The sequence below is a fragment of the Chiloscyllium plagiosum genome, unplaced genomic scaffold (assembly GCF_037043375.1).
Source record: "Chiloscyllium plagiosum isolate Xiang-an unplaced genomic scaffold, Cpla_swu_hap1 HiC_scaffold_29, whole genome shotgun sequence".
NCBI lineage: Eukaryota > Metazoa > Chordata > Chondrichthyes > Orectolobiformes > Hemiscylliidae > Chiloscyllium > Chiloscyllium plagiosum.
In genome coordinates, this window is record NW_028270167.1 from 4,730,306 (window position 1) to 4,744,681 (window position 14,376).

General features: G+C 40.9%; 1 long non-coding RNA gene across 2 annotated transcripts in view; it reads left to right on the top strand.

The window, feature by feature from the left end:
• LOC122540576 (uncharacterized) overlaps window positions 1-14,376 on the top strand; it is a 124,084-nt gene that overhangs the window by 52,813 nt on the left and 56,895 nt on the right. The window contains exon 3 of one of the 2 annotated variants that reach the window (XR_015751963.1): window positions 13,299-13,397. This is a non-coding gene — a long non-coding RNA (uncharacterized LOC122540576). Of the gene's footprint in view, window positions 1-13,298; window positions 13,821-14,376 lie in introns of those variants that run through there. The other variant, XR_015751962.1, reaches the window with a different exon arrangement.

Sequence of the window (14,376 nt, forward strand, 5' to 3'; positions counted from 1 at the left end):
ACAGAAGAGCTTCAGGACAGAGGAAATGACCTGGGAGTTGCAGTGGGAGAGGGACTCCCTGAGATTCTTGTAGAGAGAGGAGGAAATCTTCAAGGCAGGCATCCTTGCAAGAGGATTCGCAGTAGGGTTAAAATCAACTAGGTAAAAACGTCGATTTTACTACTCCTCGGATGCTGCCTGAACTGCTGTGCTTTTCCAGCACCACTCTAATCTAGACTCTGGTTTCCAGCATCTGCAGTCATTGCTTTTACCTCAATGTTCTGGAGTCCAGCCCACAGCCCCATCTGAGATGATTCACAGAATCCCTACAGTGTGGAAACAGGCCATTTGGACCAACAAGTCCACACCAATCCTCCAAAGAGTAAACCCACCCAAACCCATTCCCCTACCATTTACCCCTTACTAATGCACCTAACCTACACATCCCTGAACACTATGGACAATTTAGCATGGTCAATTCACCCAACCTGCAGATCTTTGGATTGTGGGAGGAAACTGGAGCACCCGGAGGAAACCCACATTGATACGGGGAGAATATGCAAACTCTACACAGACAGTCCTCCGAGGCTGGAATCGAACCTGGGTCCCTGGTGCAGTAGTGCTAACACTGAGCCACCATGCTGCCTCTGCCACAGCTGAGATCCTTCAAATAACTGTGAGATGTGATCGATGTGATCTAGTAAATCTGATTATCATATCACTTTCTCCTCCACTGGATCTCTGGGCCTCTCTGATGTGGTACCTACATTATACAGAAGGCTTCATTGTAGATACAAACTACATAAAGAAAACAAAAATGCTTCTGAGCCATTATTTTGCTTTACTGGAGGAATGCACTGCCCTTGTTGTAAATGAGAATGGTGAAGATATATGGCCAACCTGGCAGCAACTTCCATTTCAAACTTTTAAATTCTCATTCTATTCATTGTCACTGATTTTAAAAAACAAAGGGTAAATGTAACTAAGCTAGAAGTATATTTGATGATAAACTGGAAAATGCAGACTATATACAAACCAAAAATAGGACTGAGTTTTCCTGACATTCTCTTTCAATCAACCAATCTTCACAGATCGATAAAACAAAGACTGTGGAGGCTGAGGATCTGAAAGAAAAACAGAAAATGCTGGAGAAGCTCAGTAGGTCTGGCAGCATCCCATCTTCAGAACTTGGCTGTGCTCTCACCTTGCTTTTTCCCAAAAAATTGTAAGATGACCTGCCATAGGAAGTGGTGGATGTGGGTCAAGTTACAACATTTAAAAGACATTTGGTAAAGTACATGAATAGGAATGGTTTGGAGAGATATGGACTAAGCGCAGGTTGAACCAAATGGTCTGTTTCTGTGCTGTATGACTTAACATATGACTCTTTGTCTCTATATGGGAGCAGGATTAGTCCATTCACACATCGCGTCTGCTCCATCATTCAATCATGGCTCCTAAGTTTCTCAACCCCATTTTCCTGCCTTCTCCCTGTAAACCTTAGTAATCAAAAACCTAAACTGCCTTAAATAAACTCAATGACAACCTCCACAGCCCTCTGCAGCAATGAGTTCCACAGGTTCACCACCCTCTAGCTAAAGAAATTCCACCTCCTCTCAATTCAAAAGGGTCGTCCTTTGCTCTGAGGTATTGCCATTGGGCCCTAGTATCTCCTACTGGTGACTCAAATTGACTACTACTTCTCAAATCTTGTCCATGCTCTTTCGCTCTCACTCTCTAAATTTGTCTCAGCCCCTCTTTGTCTCCTCCCCCCCTACATACACACACACAGAAGTAGTTCAGTGTTGCTGAGGAAACCACTGCACTTTCAACGCTGAAGTATTTTTTTCTGAACAAAAGCGGAATATGATACTCTTGGAGAAAAGAGAGCCATTATTTGTTTTGATCCCAGTACAACATGTTCATAAAATAAATTACTCAAAGATACACATATTTCTTTCATCCTTGCCTGTCTAACCTCTCACATGAACAAATCTCACTCTCCATTATACTGTTTATGTGGGAATGTCTTATTGTCAGCCAAGACTTTTTTTAAGAGATAATTTGTTTTGCGTTCACATAATTTGCAAGCTGGTTTCTCGAATGAATGCTTTGTACTTTAATTACACCTACGGTAATTATTCATTTTCTGATAACGAACCATGCTTTCAGCTAACAAAACTACCATGGCAACTTGCTGTAAATATTAGCACCTTACACACTCCAGTTTGCCGAAGCAGCTCCACTGTTAGTCCTCAGCTGGACAACCTTCCCCCCCCCACCTCCCATTTCAAAAACAGACCATTTGGTTACTTGAAGAAACCAATTTCTTAATTGCAGTTTTGGGTGGATTCTTTAATACCTTGGTGAGGAACATGAGGGAGGAAATGGCTGCAGATTGTGTAGGGCCCTGTCCAGTTTCCCAGTTTCTCTCACTTCACTCTCCAACAGTGTTTTACAGGGAAGCTTTAGTAGTTTCCAATGTTCTTTTCCCCTCCTTGTATTCCCTCTCCAAGGGGAACAAACTCATTCATTTTCCAATGTTAATTATAAAGTTATTAAATGTTAATTCTTTCTATTTTTGGGAGGAAAAAAGTCCAATCTTGAATGATATTTAAAATGGGGTTACCAGGCAACTCCTCGAATGTTAGGGCTTTTCAAAAACATTTCCCTTTGAGTCTGTTTCTGGGTCAGTGTATGTCTGTATGTGTCATGTACCTGCATGAGAGTGTCAGGTTGTGTAGTTGTATGTATCTTTGAGTTTGTCTGTCTGTATTTGTGCCTGTGTGTGTTTGTACGTGTGTGTGAGAGAGAGAGAGAATGTCCGGCTGTCTATTTGTATATGTGTCTGTCTGCCTGTGTGTGCGTATCCTCTTCTGAGTGCACACTGTCTGTGCTGACAGGCTCCGAGGTGGCACTGTAATAAAATTCAGAAGCCAGTGGGAATGGTCACTGGGTGTCCGAATGAAGGCTCTGCCAGGGGGTGATGGCTCAGCCTCTCACTTTTTCATGGGGGTGGGGGTGATGGTTTAGATGGGATTTTTTTGGAGACTGTTTGTGTTTAATCATGGGTAGCCTCAGAGTGATACAAACCCTGTCATTGAGGATGGGAGCTAGTTATTGATGGTGGGTTATGAGGTATTTGGGGCAGTTATTGAGATGCAGTGTCCCCCACACACCTCCATGCTCACAGCTTCCTCCCTCCAGTAAATAGTGAGACCCCGGATCCAATCTTTTTTTTATTTCAAAAATATGCTTTATTCATAAAAATATCTTTATATATGTACATACATAGTCATTGAAGCAGTTCGAATCTCTACGGTAGCACAAGAAACAAAAAACAAACATTGGAGTTTCAGATTATCCATCAAACACACCAAAGACACCTCTTACTTGTGCAAGATTATCTTTACATATATTTGAGGCACTGGGAAGGTCTAATAACTGAATGGACCCCCATCTACCTTCAGTGGGAAGACCTCAGACAGTGATCTTTCCCCACTGCGCCTTAGCAACAGCTGCTTCAAGCTTTAGCGCATCCCTCAGCACGTAATCCTGGACCTTGGAATGTGCCAGTCTGCAACACTCGGTCAGGGTCAACTCCTTGTTCTGGATTCCAACAAGTTTTGAGCAGACCAAAGAACATCTTTCACCAAGTTGATGATCCTCCAGGTGCAGATATTTGTCTCTGTGTGCATCCCAGGGAACAGACCATACACTGCATCTCTTTCCAGGCTCGCTTTCCAAAGGCACATTCCAGCATGAGATATGTGACAGTCTGAACCCTCTCCCCTGCACCATCCCTGCAGCCAGTCCAAGGGCAGCGTGCGGTGGTGCGCAATACTTCTGATCTCAGAGGTAGCGCCCTTCTCATCACCCACCAAGCAATGTCTTGGTGCAACCCTGGACCTAATAAATGCTGCAGCTTGGCCAGTTGGTGGTGTTATCTCTGTGCTTGTGCCATGGCCCTCATCAGTTTCCCTTTCTCCCGTCTTCCTGAGCAGTATTGACAGACGTATCCATGATGCGGGGTGGTGGGGAGGGAAGGTGTTATTGAGGGGGGTGTGGAACTCCAAACCAACTCCCTGCCAGCAGCCACCACCAGGTCTTTTGTTTGATTGGTTGATGGGATGTGGGTGGGTTGGTCATGCTGAGTTTCTGGTTATTTTACCCCAGACCATGAGCTGAGAGTGTTCAGTACCATCGAGTCATAGAGATGTACAGTACGGAAACAGACCTTTTGGTCAAATTCCTCCATGCCGACCAGTTATCCTAAATTAATCTAGTCTGTGTGACGATACAGAGTTAACCTCTATGCTGTTTTAAACCAGCAGTACAGAAAAGATTCACCTTGTGCTGTAATCTGTTAAAATTTGAGAGGCAAAGAACTATCACAAAGGTAAATATTTAAAGTAAAAATTAACAACTTTATTCTTTAAGTCCAACACACAATATTAAAATAACAACTATTTACAACTCCTTTCTCTTATGCCTCTCTTTTGCCTCCCACTCTACAATACTAGTCTGAGAAAAATCCCGATTAAGGTTTACAAAACAAAATCATGTTTAAAAACCAGTCAGCTTTGCCAAGTTTTCTCTGTAGATTTTCCTCTGTAGATTCTCTCCAGGTTGGTTTCGATATTCTGTGGTGCAGACTCCCCACAGACAGGTACCTCTCAGAGAGCTCTTGAGCTAGCAGCCTACGTGTGTTAGTCTTTTGGCAGTTCTCTCTCTGGCTGTTCAAAATGTCCGGTTTTAAACCCCAAAACATCAGATCGTTTCATTGGTTTGAGTAATATCAAAATACTAAATTCAAACTTGATTGGGTTTTGGTATCTTGGGACATAATTTAAACTGATAGGTTAAATTTGAATTTGTATTTGTCTCATGGCAACCCAGCTACTCTATTTGTGTCGACCATGTGCTACATTGTTACCTTGTTCAGAATACTTTGTGCTGTGTCAGGTAGTTTTCCTAGCTTTCTTTACAACTCTCTTAACGGTTCAGTACCTCTGCACCTTCATATCACCTCCCCCCTTAATAATAAATAAACCATCAAAATGAAAAGATGGCCTCATTTTTTCTCTAATCCTTAATTACAATATCATGACAGACATATGACTTTAATCTAAGCTCATATTAACTTCTTCCCACATAAATATAGCATTGAATAGATATCAATCTTATCTATACTTTATCAGTTAAATCCACGATAATGCATCTGTGATTACATCTTATGACCCGTAACATGTATGATATGTAAATTAAAAGTCTGTAACATAAGACTCCAATGAAATAGTTGCATATCCTTGTCTTTAAAGCGTTACAAGAATGTAAGAGGATTGTGATCTGTGTACACAACCGTGTCTGATACATTGTTCGTGACATACACGTTAAAATGTTGTAAGGCCCGTACCAAACTCGATAGTTGTTTTTCAGTCGTGGAGTATTTCCTCTGGTGGATGTTGAGTTTCTTCGAAAAGTAACGAACTGGCAATTCAATCCCATCATCATCTTCCTGTAGCAGTACAGCTCCAACTCCCATGTCATTAGTATCGATGACAACTTTAAAAGGTTTCGAAAAGTTTAGTGTAGCTAAAACTGGTTTGGTGGTTAATATTGATTTCAAATGGTCGAATGCCTCCTGGCATTGTTCTGTCCATTGAAACCTTGTGTTCTTCATCAGCGAATTGATTAACGGTGCCACTACACTGCTGAAGTTTGTATCAAACTTCTGATAGAATCTGTTGAGTCCCAAAGATCAAAACACCTCTTTCTTTGATGTTGGTAATGGAAATTCCTCAATGGCCTTCATCTTTGGGTTCTGTGGGGTCAACCTTCAATGACCGATGCAATGTCCCACGAACGTCACCTCTGCTTTTGAAAATTCAGTTTTCTTTAAGTTTATCACCAGCTTTGCTTCTCGTAGTCATTCAAAGAGCTCTGCTAACTGTACCCTGTGATCTTTCCAGGACTTACTAAAGATCACTACATCATCCACATAGACTGCACAGTTTATTAAACTAGCCACAACTCTCTTCATGAGTCTTTGGAATGTGGCAGGTGTGTTCTTCATTCCAAAGGGCATTACTTTAAATTGATATAGCCCATTTGGGGTTACAAGCGCAGAAATGTCTTTCACCGTCTCTGATAAAGGTACCTGCTAGTAACCACGCAATAAGTCCAACTTGGTGATGTAACTGGCTCGTCCAACTTTCTCGATACAGTCCTCCAATCTAGGAATTGGATATGAGTCCGATTTTGTAATGGCGTTGACCTTCCGAATATCCACAAAAATCATTGAGATGTCCATTTGGAAACTAAGACAATCGGCGAATTCCACTCGCTCTGGCTTGTTTCGATGATATCATCAGTGAGCATGGCCTCCACCTCCTTCTGGAGCTGTCTAGCTTTGAAAGGATTAAGCCAATAGGCATGTTGTTTTATTGGAGCTGTATTCCCTACGTCTACTTCATGTACAATACCATTAGTCCTCCCTATCTGATCTTACATATGTCTTTATACTGCAGTAACAAACCTTTTAACTGCGTTCTGAGACAGATAGCTGACTAACCTATCCCACCCATCAAGGACTTGTTCATTTTTTAAGCCATTTTGAGGCACATCAAAATCCACATCATCTGGATTTGATTCCTCACTCTACGGGGCAGTAACTAACACCTGTTTCTCCAGTTCTTTCTCTCTAGTATGATATGGTTTCAACATGTTCACATGACATACTCGATACCATTTTTTCCTGTCTGCCATCTTTACTAGATAGTACACCTGACTCAACTTTTTCTCAATTTGATGGAGTCCCTAAACCTGGCTTTGAAGGGATCTCCTATCACTGGGTACAGTAGTAACATGTACTAACTTTGGGAAAACGTCTGAGTCTCAGAGCTTTTATCTGCCACCTGCTTCATTCTATGCTGTGCTCTCTTTAGGTGCTGTTTAGCTACCTTACCTACTTGATTTAATCTCACCTCACCTCCAATACATAATCTAAGTGTGAGGTCTCTGACTTTGATCCTGTCAATTTTCTGTAATTAATTTTAAAGGGCCTCTCATTTTATGCCCGAATATTAACTCAAAGGGAGTGAACTGAGTAGAATTGTTTGGGGAATCCTTAATGGCAAATAACACGAATGGAATACTTTTATCCCAATCATTCGGATAATCCTGACAGTATGCTGTCAACATGGTCGTCAAGGTCTGATGCCATTACAAAATCGGACTCATATCCAATTCCTAGATTGGAGGACTGTATCGAGAGCTCCCTGGGATTCAGGATGATATGCACTGGATTTAAACTGCTGTATCCCTAACCATCTATAACCTCCTTAAACAGCCTAGCAGTAAAATTAGACTCTTGGTCTGACTGAATCTCTCTGGGTAGCCCATACCGTGTGAAGAAAGCTACTAACTCCTCGACCACCCTTTTTGCCTTGACACTCTGTAATGGAATTGCCTCCGGAAATCTGCTAGCCACATCCGTAATGGTTAACAAATACTGGTTCCCACTTTTAGTTCTTGGGAGGGATCCTACACAATCAATTATAACCCGCGTGAAAGGTTTTCAATCGTGGGAATTGACAACAAAGGTGCTGGTTTTATTACCGTCTGTGGCTTACCTACCATTTGGCATGTGTGATACGTACGGCAAAAGTTAACCACATCCTTGTACATTCCAGGCCAATAAAAATATTTTTATTAAATCATTTTCAAATTCCAGAACCTCTTTAGCAATTTTAAGAGCCATTACATCAAACAGGGTGTCCGCTAACTGAACCCCAACTACTTCAGCTTTCCCTTTAATTTTTGCTTTGTGCTGTGACTTATGATAGTGGAATCTGGTTACTACTTAATCTGGGAAAATATCAGATATTTCTGTTTTAACTCAGTTTCTTGGTCTTCCTTGGGCTTCTCCACAAGGGGTGTCACTCCCACTTTGCACCCTGCCAAATCATTCCCAAAAACAAACTGAATTCCTGGAATTGACACTCTGTCAATCACTCCCACTGTCACTTCCCCAGTCTTGAGTTGGTACTCCAACCTGATCTTAAATGGGGGAACGCTAAATTTCTGTCCATCTATCCCACAAATTATCACACTCTCGGGGATCAGATCAGAAAGAGTTCAAATTCGCTCATCTCTTATTAGAGACTGGTTAGATCCTGTATCTCTCAAAAGTATAACTTCTTGTCCTTCTCCCCTTGTTTTACCTGAGTAAACTTTCTCCACAGCAACAAAATCTTTATAGAATCAGGTACTAACTCCATACCCAGCCCCTGCCTAGGTTGTACACTCTCCAGCAGCTCCTCAGCTCTTCTTGGGGTCTCCTTTACTACCTTCACTAATGTCACTGGTTTAGTTGCTTCTACCACAATTTTTCCCACAGTGCCTTTCTTTAACGACCAGCACTGTGACTTTACGTGTCCCACTTTACCACAGTGGAAACACCTGAGGCCTTTCACCTCCTTTCCACCCTCTTTGGCTTCTTTTTTAACCTGTGGTAAACTGTTACCAGTAGTGTAGGATCTCCCCTTCTGGCTGGAAGCTTGTCTAATGCACCAACATGTATTCATCTGCTAATTCTGCTGCCCTTCTCACTTCTTGAACTTTCTGTTCCTCCACATGAATTCTTATCATCATTGGAAGTGAGTTTTTAAAACTCCTCCAGCAGAATAATCTCTTGGTGCCTCAAATGTCCTATCTATTTTTAAACCACACACCCATCTATCAAAATGACCTATGTTTAATTCTTTCTAACTCAACATAAGTCTGACTTGGTTCCTTCTTTATGTTTTTGAATCACTGTCTAATTGCTTCTGGTACCAATTCATAAGCACTTAAAATAGCCTGTTTAACCTCTTCCTAATCTCTTGACCTCTCATCTGACAGCACTGCAAATACTTCACTAGCTCAGCCTACCAGTTTAGTCTGAACTAGCATTACCCATAAATCCTCGGACCACTCCATCTGCTGAGCCAATTTTTCAAATGAAATAAAAAAGGCTTCAACATCTTTGTCATCAAAATGTGGCAGAGTTTTGACATATTTGTATATATTACTACCTTCTTTTTTAATGTCCATCCTGTTAACTTGACTTTGCTGACTAAGTCGCAATTTCTCAAGTTCAAATTCTCTCACTCTTTCTCTCTCCCTTTCTTCTCTCTCTCTTTGCTCAGCAAAGAACCTTCTCTTTCTCTCTTTTTCCTCTCTCTCTCTTCTAACTCAATTTTCCTCAATTGTAATTTAAGTTTTTCTACCTCTACTGCGCTTATCTGTTTCTCTGACAGACCTAAGTGTTTGAGTAACTCCCTTACAATTTCAGCTTTACTTTTGTCCTTGGTTAAACCCAAATCTAACTTCTTTGCTAATTCTAAAAGTATGGCCTTTTTCTTTCCTTCTAAATTTTCTTGGCAAATTTGAGAATCATCTTCAAATCCCAGAATGTCTTCAGCAATTTTAAGAGCCATTTCTCTCACTTTTAATTTAACCAATCGCAAGTCACCGAAATTAAACAAATTGTCTCACCTACATTTTATTTAAAGATCTAGGACACTAACCTGCAAATGTTTAAATCTACTGGGCTTTTTCGTACACCAAATCTATTCAAAACTGTCTAAACCTGTTCAAATCACAGACGAAAGCCCCCAATCTGTTACGACATGGGGTAAACCCCTCTGCTAATTTAAACCAGTAGTACAGAAAAGATTCACTCTGTGCTGTAATCTGTTAAAATTTGAGACGCAAAGAACTATCACAGAGGTAAAAATTTAAAGTAAAAATTAACAACTTTATTCTTTAAGTCCAACACAGGATATTAAAACAACAACTATTTAAAACTCCTTTCTCTTAAGCCTATCTTTTACCTCCCACTCTACAATATTAGTCTGATAAAATAATCCCGATTAAGATTTACAAAAAATAATCATGTTCCAAAACCAGTCAGCTTTACTGAGTTTCCTCTGTAGATTCTCTCCAGGTTGGTTTCGATGTTCTGCGGTGCAGACTCTCCCCACAAACAGGTACCTCTCCGAGAGCTCTTGAGCTAGCAGCCTACAGGTGTTGGTCTTTTGGCAGTTCTCTCTCTGGCTGTTCAAAATGTCCGGTTTTATAACCCAAATCATCAGATCATTTCATTGTTTTTAATATTATCAAAATACTAAATTCAAACTTGATTGGATTTTGGCATCTTGGGGCATAATTTAAACTGATTTGCCGAATTGGAGTTTGTTTTTGTCTCATGGCAACCCAGCTACTCTATTTGTTTCGACCATGCGTTACATTGTTACTTTGTTCAGAATACTTTGTGCTGTGTCAGGTAGTTTTGCTAGATTTTCAACTGTCGTAACATTACAGTACCTTTACACCTTCATAACATCTGATTTGCCAGCACCCAGCCCATTTCCCTCTCAACCCTTCCTATTCATATACCCATCCAGATGCCTTTTAAATGATGTTGTAACTGTATCAGCCTCTACCATTTCCTCTGGCAGCTTATTCCATACACTCACCACCCTCTGTGTGGAAAAAAATACCCCTCTGGTCCAATTTAAATCTTTCCCTCTCACTCTAAATCTATGCCCTCTAGTTCTGGACTCCTCCACTCTGGGATAAGACCTTGTCTATTCACCCTATCCATGATTTTATAAACCTCTGTACAGTCACTCCTCAGCCTCAGACACTCCAGGGAAAACAGCCTCAGCCTATTCAGCCTCTCCCTATAGCTCAAATCCTCCAACCCTGGAAACATCCTTGTAAACCTTTTCTGAACCTTTTCAAGTTTCACAACATCCTTCCTATAGCAGGGAGACCAGAATTGAACGGCAGCATTCCAAAGGTGATGTCAAATATTACTCTCATTCTTCCACCCCATCAGCGCTGTCATTGTTAGGAAGGTTTTAATGTTATTAAGCTGGAAATGCAGGAGATTGGGTGGATTTAGTGGATGGATCTGTGACACACAACAGGGTTTGTTGCAGAGTGAGCTTGTGCGTGACTGGTCGGTAATACTGCTCCTTCCTGCGGCTCTGCCGGGAATCACTTACAGAACAGGATTGTAACGTTCTCCAACTCCACCGACTCCTTCTCACAGAAAGTGAGCTCTTCAAGTGCAGAGTATAAACGGAACACATTGGAATTATTCAGCAAGTCAGGCAGCCTCTGTGGAAATAGAGGCACTGATGGAAAATGATCAAACTGCACCTTTAACTGTTTCTCTGCCCATAGACTCTGCCACATCGAAGCCCGTCCAGCATTTTCTGCTTGTATTTCATTTTATATTTAAAAAAATTTTTTTATTCAGTCCATGTACGAAATAAAGCAACTCCACTTATTTCCAAACAGGTGCTGAGTCTGCAGTCTGCGGCGGCGCTCCGTCTCCACCTCACCCCACCCTCACAACATCCTCAAACAGCCCGAACCTTCAGCATGAGTAAAAACAAAACCCTTCACAATCACTCCAACCCCTAGGCCAGTACTTAACCAGAAATAAACCCCCTCTGCCTTCAGACCAGTGATTTCTTACCAGAATTTAAAATAAATAATCAGCTGTCTTCCAACCTCAGCACTGTTTTCTCTTTGTATTTTAATAAATGACAAAAAAAACTTAAGGCATGTTAGCAAGCCCGGGGCAGGAAGTCGTTGGAATTTGTGAAGTGTATATTAGTGATGTGGTTTTCAATTACAGATGGTGAGATAGTGCTAGTTTTCTCGGTTGAAGAGAAACCCCCTGATTCAAGACAGTTACTGAGAGAGGGGGATCCTGAATATCTCTCTCTCTCTCTCTCTATCGCTGCTATTAGAGCGCTGTTGGGTGGGAAGGGGGATATGAATTGCATTTTTGTTTTAATAAATTATGTCCTCCAATATTTGAAGCTTTCATCAAATGTCAGGCACCGCTCACAGCACCATCAGAAGAAAACCCTCCTGTTTTTATAAGGAACTGACCGATTACTGGCGCCCATCCCTCGACCCGATTAAAATGAAAATTCCTCCATGGAATTCCATTCCAGCTCAAAGAAAGGATTTACTGAGAGACAAAAACAAACTGTGGGGTGGGTCGGGAGGAGATAGGAGCCAACAAGCAAATCAAAACGAAAAGATCCTGAGGGAATATTGTTCATTTTTCAAATAAAAAGCGCTTCCTTGAATAATTCGTGGCGTTTAACAAACATATTGGAGCTAGATGATGGGGGTTGGGGGTAGATTAGTGATATCTGGAGAGAGACTGAAGGCATGAGCAGATATATACGTCAGATGGTCATTTGTGAGCACTAGGAACCCGTACTGCTCTATATTTCCCAATGTGTTGACTACACACCCTCGCTGTATTTACACTGGGAGCGTTATTTGAATGAAGTGAATGGTTCTGGCATCTTTTTTATTTTATTTTTATTCTGTTTTGCATGAGAAGTTGCAATTTTTATTTTTAAACAATATCCTCGTGCATTATTTTTGATATGCGAACAGCAAAAGGGTTCAGGAAGCTAATAGTATTCAGGGAATGCATCAGAGAGGGTCATTTCACCAGCAGCGCCGCAGAATAGTTAGAACTGAGTTTGTTCATGAAATATTTATTTGAATCAAGCAGTGCCTATGTATGTATGTGTCTGGAATCTTCAGCATTCAGTTTATTATTTGCAATCTTGAATTTAAATATTGCATTGTAAATGGTGGAAGTTGGAAATAAAAATAAGAAAATTGTAGAAATACTCAGCAGATCTGGCAGTCTCCAACCAATGATCTTTAATTGGAACTGGAAAAAGTTAGAACAGTGTCAGGTCTTGAAGCTGAGACAGGGGGAAGAGTCCAGTGAAAAGAAGGGGTTGGGAGGGGGGCATTTATCATACTTGGGAAGGCAACTGGAGGAATTTAAATTCAGTAAATAATTTTGGAATTGATGTTGGTTTCTGATTGTGACCACAAAACAATTATCAATTGTCAATTTAAAAACCATCTGGTTCATTAATAATGTGGAAAATATGCCGTCCTTACCCAATCTGCACTACATGTGACTCCTGACCCACCACAATGTGACTGTTAACTATGTTCTGAAATGGCCTAAAAGACCACTCAGTTCAAGGGCAAACAGGGATCAGCCACAAATGCTGACCTCGCCAACAACACCCAGACCAATGAAGGAATAAAAAGAAACAAAATATTTTGGAAGGACAGGAGGGGTTAAAATGATGGAAAATTAAAATCTAATGCTGTCTGTGTATTTGCTTTAATCTTGTTACATTTATGACTTCTTAGTTCTGATGAAGGAATATGGACCTGAAAAATTAACTCTGTTTCTCTCTTCACAGAAGGCCAGCTGTATTTAGAAGGACATCAGCACTCTCCTGTTTGTGAGGTAATGACTTGTCCTTGGAACTGTGACCCAGGCTCAGCTGCTGCTTTTAAAGGTGAGAGGGCCTTTGTATCAGTGAGACTTCTGATTAAGGAGAGCAAGGCATTGATGAAGCTGTTTATTTTATTGAGATTCCTTATGATTCGAGTCTTCAACCTGTAGTACCCATTTTGGAGACTTCAATGTGCACAGCAGAGTTTGGGAAATCCAAGAGTTGGAGAACCTGTTTATTCAATGAGTTTCACTTTGCCTAACTACCTGTGGAACATGGACTTTACTCCAGTCCCGAATGTCCTGGAGCCATAGTCAGCTTAGGCTTGCATTGGAAGACTGGTGTTAATTGACAATTGAATTCTGTTTCACTGATTCTGTGGTAAATTTTGTGAAACATGTTCAGGGAGTATAAAATGCTTACAGTTTTATTGCAAAGCATTTTCTGATACAATAATATTGTTTTGAGTTCTGATGTGCTAGAGATTAAATAAACCACTGAAGTTTATAAACCAACTGTCAATCTTTTTAAATATATGTTTGAACAAAAGCAATTCATGATTTTTATACCAAATCTCTTGACGTTTGAGGCTCTGTTGCTATGTATGTGACAATGAGTTTACATCTCTGTGAAGGTGGAAGCAGGCAAACTTTGCAATGAAAAATAAAAGTATGTATTCAGGCCTGCAACGTGGGGTCATTTGGGATTTGAGTTGAGAATGTGTCTGGTTTAGGTTGTGACAGGTGATAGCACTGAGATCTCAGAGTTTCTGGCAGGATGCAAAAACAATGGCTTTGGTCATCCTGGTGTGTGCTGGAGGAAGTTACGGCTCAACCGAGCTTGAATGTGGTCCATCAGCACAGAGAGTGAGAAGGATCAAGAGGATAACAGCTGGTGTCATCAACAATGATCTGGAGCCTAAGGCTGCAGCTGACATTAACAAGCAGGCAGTTAATGGAAGATAAACCAACAGTCTGTTATAGATTTTGGGGGTGGGAACATCTTTCAAGATGACTATACTGGAGTTCTAGTTTGGTCTCCT